This window comes from Amblyomma maculatum, chromosome 2, assembly GCF_055883805.1.
Source record: "Amblyomma maculatum isolate TAMU_Amacu chromosome 2, ASM5588380v1, whole genome shotgun sequence".
NCBI lineage: Eukaryota > Metazoa > Arthropoda > Arachnida > Ixodida > Ixodidae > Amblyomma > Amblyomma maculatum.
In genome coordinates this window covers 133,129,415-133,142,405 of record NC_139345.1, presented here as the reverse complement: position 1 = coordinate 133,142,405, position 12,991 = coordinate 133,129,415, and positions in this window count along the sequence as shown.

The following is a 12,991-nucleotide window of genomic DNA, read 5'->3' as shown; positions in this document are numbered from 1 at the left end:
AGGACGCGCATCACCCGTTTCGATCTCGTGCTGAAGCAAGTCGGTTCTGCCTGGTTTCTCTGTGAAGCAATCCGAAAACGGGAGTAAAGTTTCCACGAACCTTCGGCGCTGACTACCGGTTCCTGAGAAGGACGCGATAATTGCTTCTAATGGGCTACCATTCAGTGTCGCGGGGGAGCCCTCTGCGACAAAAGCGTGAACGCCCGCTCGCTCAGCGACGCATTCCTGTTTGGGTGCGCTAACAAAGGGAATGAGGGGGGTGAAGGGGCTGTAGCGATAGCCGTTCTCCCCCATGTCAAGCACAATGCCTTCGCTCGAAAGAAAATCTCTTCCCAGAATAACTGGTATGGCTAAGCCGGGCAGATAGACGAAGCGATGCCTCCGCTTCCTGCCGTCAAAACGCAGGACCAGACGCACCGCTCCTTCTGCTTTTGTTGTCCCTGCTGCTAAGCTCAAAGGGGTTTCTGCTGTCCTTACACGGATGTTACATCTACGGCAGGCCTCGAAAACATCATCACCGACCAATGACAGAGTTGAGCCCGTGTCAACGAGTGCCGAGTAGCTTTGACCAACTAACCGCACTAGCAAGGGCTCGAGCGCGACAACATTCCTTGCGCTCTACAGGCGAGGGGGACAAAAGCCTCTGCGCCCACGGGGCGGTCGCCCGGTGACGCGGCGTGGGAGTACATTTCCCATTTTCCGCCGTGGCTACCACGAAATTCTCCCGCCGACGGCGACAGGCTGGTGTTACCAATTATGGCCGCCGGCGGTCCGCGTTTCCCTGCATACGCCTTGCTTGACACTCTCGTGCCACGTGGCCCGGCTGGTTGCAATTCCAGCAAAGCCGATCGTTCACCTGCCGCGCGGTCGGGGGATGCCGCGTTCCACAAAGCGGCTGGGGACGTCTTTCCCCTCTCTCCGCGCCTGTGCGGACGTCGCTGGCGAGCCCAGCTCGACGCCGCTGCTCGAACGCGTACGGGTCAAGAGCGCGAGGAATCGCGAAGCCTTCCGCTGGCCTTTCCTGCCCTACCGTCATTACGTCTGCGCCTCTGGCGCGCGGCACGGAGTCTTGACCTCCGGCCCAGGCGCATCGCGGCTCTAGCGATTCGGCTGGCCTGGGGGGTGGCTGGTAGCGCAATTCAGCGAGTAAATCCGCCTGTACTACCTTCGCTTCCTGTGCTAGGGCCTCGAGGTTTGCAAAACCACGTCCCCGCAAATACGGCTTGAAGCGCGGATGGCGGATGGCGGATGGCACGCGCGTGACCTGTTCTAGATCGGTTGCCGTAGGATCTGCCCTCTTGTAGAGCTCCTGCATTGCGCGTACATACTCGAGGAGGCTCTCCTCTGGGGGGTGCTGTGTGCGCAACGCTAGCTCCTCAAGCATCCGGCGTTCGTAATCGGGCGGCAAGAACTCGACGCGGAAGCGATCTGTGAAGTCTGCCATCGACTGGAAGGCCGGCTGGCAGCGTCTCCACCGCGCCGCGCTCTCAGCAAGTGCCACGGGGATTACCTGCGCTAGCACCACGTCGTCTGGGGAACCCAGTGCCGTCTGATAATCCTCGAGTTCTTGCAGGAACTCGTGGACTGACTTTACGTCCGTGTAACCGGAAAGGGAGGGAACCTCTACATTTTTCCGCGGACGCGGGACTGCCGCCGCAGCTGTGGCTTGGTTGGCGCTAGCCACCGAACCGAGCTGTAGGGCGAACACCGACAGCACCTCGTTCATCTGCCTCATCAAGGCAGCCGCATCGGTAACCTGCACAGACTCTACCGCGTCCTTTACCTCACTTCCGGACGCACTGGCGTCCGAAGCGGCGGCCCTATCTGGCACGTCTTTTCTCGGCGGCATTTCACTCAACAACTAAGGCCGGTCGGGAGCCTAAACGCGCACGACTACCACCTAGCCCGCATCAAGAGGCTAGTCACAAAGGCTAAACACTTCATAAAACTAACATATGCACAAAAATTTAAAACACAAACCGCCCGACACTAACAAACACGCACATAACCCAAAACAAAGTAAAACACTGTACAAACACTACTATACTACACTCCGTGTCATCTGTACACACGATAGCCCTAAACTCAAAATGGCGTCGCGCCTAACATGCAAAGGACCGGCCCGTCGTGTTGCCGTGCGCTGCCACGTTGGCAGAAAAATCGTCCACATGGGTGCTAATTCAGCCCCAGTTGGGTGCCAGTTGTGGGCGATTCCTCTGCCCGAGGCATGCGCACGACAAAACACACAGTGGGCCGTGTAACCAACATTCTTTATCTCACGTTAAGCGCGGGCGTCGTCGAGGCCGTCCGGGGTCGTCGTCCGGGTGTCTGCGGGTCGTTCTCGTGGAGAGAGCCAGGGGAGAAGCAGGAGCGACGAGCCAGGAACCAAGAAGGGCCAGACGGCGGCACGAGCCTTCCTTTATAGACCCCTCGCGCGGGACCGGTTATCCCCGAACGAGCGGGGAGAGGGAAACCGGCAGCGCGCAAGGAGCCTTGGGAAGGTGGCGCGGCCGTTGAAAGCGCGGCGCGCCACGGGCGCTAGAGATATGTGGCGTGGGCCCCCACACTCCTTAGCGGATGTTTCTGAATGTTTTACGTTTGGGGCTGTTAGCACTGTACAGCCCCCACTTGACCGTCTTGATATTAATCCGGATCTCTCGGACACACAGAATCGTGAGCTACGTGCCCTCCTACTAGAGTTCAGCTCTTGCTTTGCGTCCTCATCGAAAGTACGGCAAACGCCTCTCGTGAAGCACCGCATCATTACTCCTGACGACGCCCGCCCTATCCGCCAGCAGCCGTACCGTATCTCAACGACGGAACGTGAAGCGATTCAGGCACAAGGTCAGGAGATGCTTTGTGATGGTGTCATACAACCATCCAACAGCCCGTGGTCATCCCCTGTCGTGCTGGTAAAGAAAAAAGATGGGACCCTTCGCTTCTGTGTCGATTATCGAAAGCTGAATGCCATCACTAAAAGAGACGTCTACCCGCTGCCCCGTATCGATGATTCGCTCGACAAGCTTCGTCGCGCCCAGTACTTCTCCTCCATTGACTTGAAGAGTGGGTACTGGCAGATTGAGGTTGATGAGCGGAACCGCGAAAAAACAGCTTTTGTCACCCCAGATGGACTGTACGAGTTCAAAGCGCTGCCTTTTGGCCTATGTTCAGCGCCGGCAACTTTTCAGCGCATGATGGACACCGTCCTCGCCGGCCTCAAATGGCAAGTCTGCTTAGTCTATCTCGACGACGTTGTCGTATTCTCTGAAACCTTTGAAGAACACCTCGAACGCCTGCGCGCAGTATTAGATGCCCTCCGGTCAGCTGACTTGACGCTCAAGCCCGAGAAGTGCCACTTTGGCTACAAAGAGTTAAAGTTTCTTGGTCACATTGTGAGTGCCGCAGGCGTTAGGCCAGACCCCGACAAGACTGCTGCTGTCGCCAAATTTCCCGTTCCTGCAAACAAGAGAAGTTTGAAACGCTTCCTGGGTCTCTGCACGTACTACCGCCGCTTCATCGCCGATTTTTCCAAAGTTGCTGCCCCCCTGACTCGCCTCACGCGCGATGATACACAGTTCGTGTGGGCGCCGAGGAACAAGAGGCTTTGCGGAGCTGCGCAGCCGACTGCAAACAAGCCCTGTTCTTGCGCACTTTCATGAAGACGCTGACACCGAAGTCCACACCGACGCCAGCAATATCGGCCTTGGCGCTGTACTCGTTCAACACCAAGCTGGCGTCGAAAAGGTAATAGCGTATGCCAGCCGCACGCTCTCCCGCGCCGAGACAAACTACTCCACTACGGAAAAGGAATGCCTTGCGGTTGTGTGGGCAACCATGAAATTTAGGCCTTACCTCTACGGCCGCCAGTTTAAAGTTGTCACCGATCATCATTCCTTGTGCTGGCTGGCTAACCTCCGCGACCCATCAGGGCGCCTAGCACGATGGAGTCTTCGCCTCCAAGAATTTGAGTACACCATTGTGTATAAATCTGGCCAGAAGCACGAAGATGCTGACGCGCTGTCGCGCGCACCCGTCGGAGTCGATGAGAGCACGGACGATGAGAGCGGTTTTCTTGGACTGGTGAGTGCTTCAGACATAATGACCCGACAGCGAGCTGACCCGGACCTTCGACCTGTCATTGACCACCTGCAGGGTCGCGCTGCTGATATCCCTCGGCAATTTTCTCGAAACCTGTCTGCTTTCTGTGTCCGGAATGGCGTTCTATACAAACAGAACTCCAGCACTGTTGACCGAGCGTTCCTCCTCGTAGTGCCAGCCGACCTCCGTGCCGATATCCTTTTTGCCTGCCATGATGAGCCCACCTCCGGCCACTTGGGCTTTACACGCACACTCGCCCGAGTTCGTCAAGCCTATTATTGGCCTAAACTCGCTGACGCCGTTCATCGCTACGTCAGAGGCATTCGTGAGTGCCAACGTCGAAAGGCGCCACCTCTCAAGCCAGCGGGTTTGCTCCAACCTATTGCGCCTCCCCGAACACCGTTTGACCAAATCGGCATCGACCTTCTGGGCCCATTTCCGCTGACATCGGTCGGTAACAAATGGATTATAGTCGCGACCGACTATCTCACACGGTATGCGGAAACCAAGGCGGTGAAGCGTGGCACGTCATCTGAGATCGCCCAGTTTTTTATGCAGCAGAACGTCTTGCGCCATGGCGCACCGTCCCAAGTAATCACCGATCGAGGCACGGCGTTTACGGCACAACTTATGCACGACGTATTTAAGCTGAGTCACACGAGCCATCGCAAAACCACTGCTTATCACCCACAGACGAATGGCCTCACGGAGAGACTCAATAAAACGATCGCCGACATGATTGCAATGTACATAGACTCCCAGCACAAGACCTGGGACGAGATTCTCCCGTACGTCACATATGCTTACAACACTGCCATCCAAGAGACTACGCGTTTTACGCCATTTCGCCTGCTCTATGGACGCGACGTTCAGACGATGTTAGATGCCATGCTTCCGTGCTGCACAGATAATTCTCTCATCCCAGACGCTGAGCAGTTTGCTCAGCGCGCCGAGGAAGCACGTCAACTTGCCCGCATCCACATTCAGCAACAGCAAGGAAAGGATACGCGTCGCTACAACCTCCGTCATCGACACGTCACATACCAACCAGGAGAGCAAGTTTGGGTGTGGACACCGGTGCGCTGGCCCGGCTTGTCTGAAAAACTGATGTCGCGATATTTTGGACCTTACAAGGTTCTGCGCCGTGTCACAGAAGTGACATACGAAGTCCTTCTAGTGGGTACTGTGCAGACCTCGCGTCGGCAACCACGCTCCGAGGTGGTGCACGTTGTCCGCATGAAACCGTATTTCACGCAGTAATGTGCGGTGTACTATGCACTCGTTTAGTTGTGTAGGGCACCGCCTCTGTTTTATATTCGTTTTCTGTACTGACTTGCATCGCCCATCGCTCGCGCCCAGTCTGTGCTTTCGTTTTTTTAAGAGGGGGAGTAATGCCACCTGGTGTCCCAGATGTTTTTAGGTGGCACCTGGAAGAAAAGGACGCCGAAGTGGTCTCGCGTGCTGTGCGCGGAACTTTGCCTGCTGGTTGAGCTTCGTCCCGTCGTCTTAGTCACATCTAGCCCTGTTGTCCGTGACAATATCCCCACGTCCTTCAACAAATCTGTAGTTATCTGATCCTCTCCAGCTCATTTCCCCCTTTTCATTGTTTTTAATGCTTTCTTGACCTCGTCCTTCATCACTGGTGAAAGGTCTGACTGTTTTTCCCTGCAGCCAATCTCATTATGATCCTGATTACTTTGGCTACTGTAGAAATCTGTGTAGAACTCCTCGGCTACTTTGACTATCTTGTTCATATTCGTGATGACGTCGCCCGCCTCGTCCCTTAGCGCATACGTCTGGCTTTTGCTTATGCCCAATTTCTTCTTTACCGCTTTAAGGTTTCCCCCGTATTTTACAGCATACTCAGTTTCTTCATGTTATACTTCCTTATATCGACCGCTTTGCCCTTGTTGATTATATTTGGTATATCTACGAATTCTATCTGGTCTGTTGAATTGGAATCTTTCATACTTTTGTATTTCTTAATCAAATCCTTCGTCTGCTTAGACAGCTTATCGGTATCCTCTCTAACTATCCTACCACCTACGTCTACCGCGCACTCAGTAATGATATCTCTGAAATTTCTATGTTACATCGCCTTCATCATAGAGCGATTTTAAAAGTGAAAGCCTTTTAATGGCTCGTCGTTGTGCGTCCGTCGGCAAAACTTTCACAATACAGCTGTCAATCATACTGGCAGCCAAGCCGGGCGCGTGAGAAACATATAATAATAATAATAATAATAATAATAATAATAATAATAATAATAATAATAATAATAATAATAATAATAATAATAATAATAATAATAATAATAATAATAATAATAATAATAATAATAATAATAATAATAAGAATAATAATAATAATTGTTTCACAGGAAAGGAAGTCGTGGTATCTGTCACACTTCTTCTGTGGACACCCCGGCGTTGTAAGGGAAGAGGGATTGAAAGTGGAAAGATAGAGAGAGGAGCCGTAGGGGAGGGCTTAGGAGTAATTTCGACCATCTGGAGCACTAACGTTCACTGACATCGCACTGCACACGGACGTCTCTTTGTTTCGCCTCCATCCAAACGCAGCCGCCGGCGTTCGTAATCTAACTCGGGAACTATGACACACTAGATGGCTCCTTGTCTAGCTTCATGCCAGTGAGGTTGCCATGAAGATCGCCGTTGCGGTTCAACCTTTAAAGCTATGAGTGAAGACTTTTTAGTGGTAGATAGAGACCGATAATGGTAGTAGTGGTTAGTCAGTTATGGCGAGAGTGATTATGATAATGACAGAGATGTATGACATCATCACATGATCGTGACGCGACATCGTGACTTTATGTGACGGTTTCATGACGTCACATTCGGTCATATCTAATAACCAGAACTAACGTCATCATCATGTCATATCTGGTCATGAGGTGATGTCTGGTCATGGCCCTTCATGCATATATGAAGCTGACCCCGCCTGGCGTCCAGTCCAGACGTCCCGGCTGCGTCTTTAATTTGGCGCTTCCTAGAACGCCGCACAAACAGCGTGCAGAAGATGCAGTAATACAGGAACAGCGGCCTTTGGTTTACAGGAATGAAAAGGCGCTTTCTGTCACACTTCTCCGCGAACACTTGAACCGCGCATTAAGAGAAGGGAGGAAGGTAGGAGTGTAAAAAAGAGAAATAGGTGCCGTTGAGTTGAACTGCACACTACTGCAGAATACAGGCTTCCGCATAATCGCACTTTAGTGATCCAAAGTGTCCCCTAGAAATTTTCATACATGTTTGTTCAAGTAGGTTTTTAGAGAAAAAAAAGACGCAGTATGTATTTATTCTACGTGATTCGGACAAAGCGAGGGAAAATGCGATGGTTCACCTCGCGTGCTACAGCTTCATTCTATAATATATTTCTTTCTACGAGGAATCCGCAGAGGTCTCACCGTGTAATAAAAAGATGTTTCGGTACAATGCTCAAGGGTATGCGCCGAAGTGCAATAACTTTGATCACGTACTACCTAGTAATCTGATCTGTTTGCTGTCCTCGTTAGCTCAGGTGGCAGAGTGATTCACCTGGACCGACCGTGGCCCTGTTTCTACACATTATTAGGATGACTTTTAGTGCCAAATAATTTCTTGGCTCACGTAAGGCGTGGAGAGCATGCGTGGCACTAAATGTGTGCATGAGATAAAGACGGTGACTGAATAAAACCAGACTATTACTGGAGGATGAATAATAATATTGAAAAAAAAATTATAGCAACGTTGTGTACTGATTACTAATTAGAGTCTTTATTGTGAAATAAGGTAGTTAGGCATGACTCATTACGCGCCTTCGGATAACTTAGGCCACCATTAATGGCCACCACATATGACGTCATGGCATCAGGTAGACCATGATAGTTAATGACGTCAGCCACTAATCATGTGATAAGATCAAACTATTCACGTCATCCAGATAGTTGCAATATTGACGATACCACTCTAGCATCATAGAAACATGTCTAGATAATAAATGTTCCGTGTTGTGTCGTGTTTAAGTTAGTACCTCAGGCTATCATATATTAACACAAGGTGTGTGGTGTATAAGTTGTGATGTTAAAATAACATCGAACGGCGAAGAATGCCAACAACACGGAGTTGTTGTCGTCGTAGCAAGATGTCTGGACAAGAATTCCGAAATGTTTAAATTACATCGGATGTCGAAATAACTAGGTACAGGACATGTATGGTTCATGGTTGGTTCATAGGAAGGGAAAGGCGCAGTATCTGTCACACTTGCGCTGTGGACACCTGAACCGCGCCGTAAGGGAAGGGATGAAGGTCGGAGTGAAAGTTGATAGAGACAAAGGAGGGCCGTAGTGGAGGGCTACGGAATAATTTCGACCACCTGGGGATCTTTAACGTGCGCTGACATCGCACAGAACACGGATGCGCAACGTTTTCGGATTTCGGGCACGTAAGGATGCTTTAGTGCACCCGTGCAATTTTTTCTTTACCCACAAAAAGCCTGAAAATGCTCGAAATACTTGATTTCGCATTTGTATGACGCTGTTGGGCCGAATAGCACTGAATGAAAATTTCTTACCACGAAAATATAATTCTAACTCATTATATACATCTACTGTGCACTTTGCAGCAAGAAAAAATGGCAAAGGAAGTAGATGGCATCATGAAGAGACCGTACGACGAACAGAAAAAGCCTACCATACGCAAGTTATCATTTACGGGTCCATGAGCGCCCCAGACCTCTAATTTTATACATACCTTGGTCTATATATATTCGCCACTGGCCTACCTCCCCGCGGGGCCAATTTTTCGACTTTCACACCAAAATTATGGTGCATCATTCGTCGCTCAACGTTCCGCTTGAGTAATACAATTTCTTGTTGCATATAGCCCACATATGCTAGCCAAGTTGGAGGATAGCTTACGACCGGGAGTCGAACCAACGACCTTTGAGCCATGCACGCTTTCGAAACGGGCTTTCGTTGAATGCTACTCCTGGATGCTGCGCGAACATGACAACTTACGTGACACACACACACACACACACACACACACACACACACACACACACACACACACACACACACACACACACACACACACACACACACACACACACACACACACACACACACACACACACACACACACACACACACCGAATGCAATATTAAAAGCAGAAGCAAGTACTTAATCAATAAATGCGAGTGAAGCAATTCCATTAAGGCAACTGATAACTTCAAGAAGCTACGAACAAGTGAAGCCTGGAAAATCTGAAGACACGCTTTTGGCCTGCATTGCTGCCAGCAACTGTTCCCTGGTGATGACGATCAAAATTGCAAAAAAAAAATTATTGTCTCGCCCAACCTAATAATCTTTACGGACTTCATTAAAACGAGCGTAGTGAGACACTCAGTAAATAAGTTAGGCAGCGCTTAAATGAAATGGGCGCTCCTCTTTGAAATGCTCGCGAAGCGCCTAAAAATTGAAAAAGAGACAACTAAAACTAAAAAAGATCATAAAATGTGACGAAGCGTCAATAGTCGCCAAAAGCAGCAGCAAGTCTGAGTCTTTCGTATTACTCGAGTACATGTTCTGTAGTGCTCTAGAACATTTTGTCAGCATTCTGCTGAGCATGTGGCTAAGCACTTGACTCATGGCTGCAAGAGCTCGGTGCTGAATTACACCTGAAGTCACAGCGAGCTCTTGATCTTTTAGCCAATGTGCAGCGCTTCAGTATGCTGAACTTCGTTTGTTTGTTTAATATGACTCTTTCACACAGATATCGCAATGGACGTCAAGTCTAGAGCTACTGAGCAGTTAACGTAACGCCCTTGCATCGTACTTCTGCAAACTTTTTCTGATAATGTAGGCTGCCCTTGAGGACTACCACGTCTGCGTAACGAGCTTCATGGAATACGTAGAGCCCCATTGCATTCCTCGTCCCATTTTTACTTGCCTTCAGAAAGTCCTGAGTCGTGAGTGTTCCAAGTAAATTTCACATTACTACCCCGATGGGAAACCCCTGAAAAAAAAGAATACCTCTTAATACAAAGAACACATGTTAACAAAGAAGGGAAATAAGAACAATTACATCAGAATGACACAGCTGTGAGTAAATCAGGCCATTTTATTATTTAATTTATTTCAAAATACTGTCACTCTCTACAGGAATTGACATGATTTTTGACAGAAACATCCTGATTGCCAGCGGCACAATATACTCACTTGTGCAGCCTTTCCAGCTGGTTTCACACTTGAGCAGCAGCCAAAGGGTCAACGTGCCGACTACAGCCAGAGCGAAGCAAAGAGCAGCGAGTAGCCGCATTCTGCAGCACCCTTTCGCTTTCAGAAATTTGTTTTGGTGTAGCCATTGTCCCGTTCGCTCCTGTTTCATATTGGCGCCAGTTCCTGATGGGCAAAGAAGATGATTGAGGTAAAGACGACGGTGGGAAAGCTGAAGCAATGGGTTGTTGAGAGACCTGTGGCAAATCGAAAAGAGGAAAAAATAACCTTGGGGAATACGTAGGCTCATTATTAAGAATAAGACTGTAACGCGTAGCTTTACGCAGCCTCATCGTCGCGTTTAAAACTTTTCGTTAGCTACCATTTCGTTATCATATTATTCACTCAGGCAGCGACTTGATTTGGCATATGTTCCCTTACTTGTTTGTTTTTTTATTCATAACGTAATTTGCTTTACTTACGGCGGCAGTACCGCTTTGTACTACTAAGTCCCAATTAGCATACTAGTACCCTGAGTACCATAAATATTTGTCAAATACAAGCCACTGTGTCAAATACCACTACGCGTTTACTAGACTTCATTCTAAGACCTCTGAACCAATTGGCTTTCCTCGCCTATATGCAACGTGTTTGTCTGATAACTTTAAATCTTGAGTTCTACCCCCAATTTATTTTCGCATATTCTTCCTATTCTATGCCAAATAAAACACATCATTAATTGTGGCATCATTTGTACCTTGCCCTGTATTGCTCTGAGTGCTTTTAAGTTTCTTTAGGTTATTCTATCACGAACGATGCATCCGCTGCTGACGCCGACGACGCCGGTTTATCTGCAATACGTTGTTGCGTAAACAGCGGAAAAGAAAGGCGCACACAACAAGACAAAACCTAATGACATACGGATTCGACCATGTTCTCCAAGGGACCGTTAAAGGCTAGGCTTAGATTGTGAGGTATGATTTAATTGCACATACTCATACGCAGAGTACGCACGCGGACGTCGTCAGGGCCGCCGCATGTTCGACCCGTCGTCGCTTCACGCTTTTAAGGGAGGAGGCATTCATATACCGGGAGATTAGCAAATTCCGCTCTCCCTAAATCTAACACGCCCGTCCCACCAACGGCACCCCTCCAACACGCGGCTCTTATATTAGCCGACCTGTACCACCTAGTGTTCTTGCATATGCCCCCGCAAAAACTAGGACTAGTAGCGTAAAGATCCGCTACAAGTTTCTACGCTCTGCGGGAAAATTCCGATTGATCGCACTTTGTGCCTTTCCCTCAAGTACAGAAATTTCGGTCGCCTTAACCGATTGCCGTATAATTATGCCGAAGATTTTGAATAAAAGCTTTCAGAGCATCATTGCACAGATTACGCCGTCCTGCCCAAATCACGTTGAAAGCGTGCGCCTGACTACGTGACTCGCTCGCTCGGCAGGTTCACCTAACATCTTGAATCACCACTGGCTTGCCGCCACGGGACTAGCTCGATCGATAAGAGTACCTAATTACGTGATTCGCCGTTCGCCTGATATAAGCATGGGCGCTTCACGATGCTTCACAGAGCTACAGAAGAACCGGTTGCAGTTACTATTCGTTGATCTGTGAATCGAAGACGCCACGTGGATACTGTCCACCTTACGCCATCGCTGGGGACAAGGACCTGCTAATGACCGTGAAAGGAAAAAGTGCCATAGAAGCCAAAGATGACAGAGGCTCGTCTTGAAAGAGAGCGGATAAAGCGTGTCAATGATACAGTGGAAAATAGATTTCAGCCTGGTGTTTCACAAGTTTCCGCTTGGATGGGTGTGACCCGGAAGTTTCAGAGGTTCAAACTGGGCCAGACCACATCACCAATCATAAGACAGCCTTTTCTTTAATCGGCAAAAAAAGAGAAAGGTTTACCCTGAGTTGCATAATAAACATTGATTTAGGCTTCAAGTATAAAAGTTGAACTAAAGCTAAGCTGTGTCTAACTAAGTTTAATCGATCTTTATCTGTGTACCAGTGTTAAGACGAGATGTACCTCAACCAATTTGCTCTACGCCAAGCAAAAGACGTTATTAAGAATGCACGTCTAGGAATGCCTAGAAGCAGCTAACCGAGGATTAAAAAGGTGATACTAAGGCTTTCGCTTGTATTTACCTGGGTTACCTGAGATGATCCGTAGCCCTTTTCTCCTTACTACCAGAGGGGGTCAAGTGTCTCAAGTACTTAATTCACACCGTTTTCTTTCTAATGTGTCGGCAAAGAATTAAACAGTTGGTCCTAATGTCAAGGAAAAAGGCAGGAAACTGGATATGAAATGACGGCGACCCTCTGTAGAGGTTGCTACGTTTTCCGCAAAAATAACCCTTGGTGATTTTCCACATTAGTTTGTTTTCTCTAACTGACGGAAGTAGTAAAGAAATAGGCGCGCTCAAGATGCACCGGAAAACTAGGCCCGATTACGCATTTAACCCCGCATGTTCTTTCCGCGAATTTCTTTTCCAATGACTCTGCTGTCCATTAGTGTACAGTCGGCAAAGCATACACTTGCCGCACTTTTCCCTATTTCTTTTGCATCGATTCCTTGCCGCCTTATGCTACGGCAGCGCAGTAGATTCACGGGATTTCCTGTGGCCGCGGATTGCTGGCACTAAAATGGCAGATAAGTATCA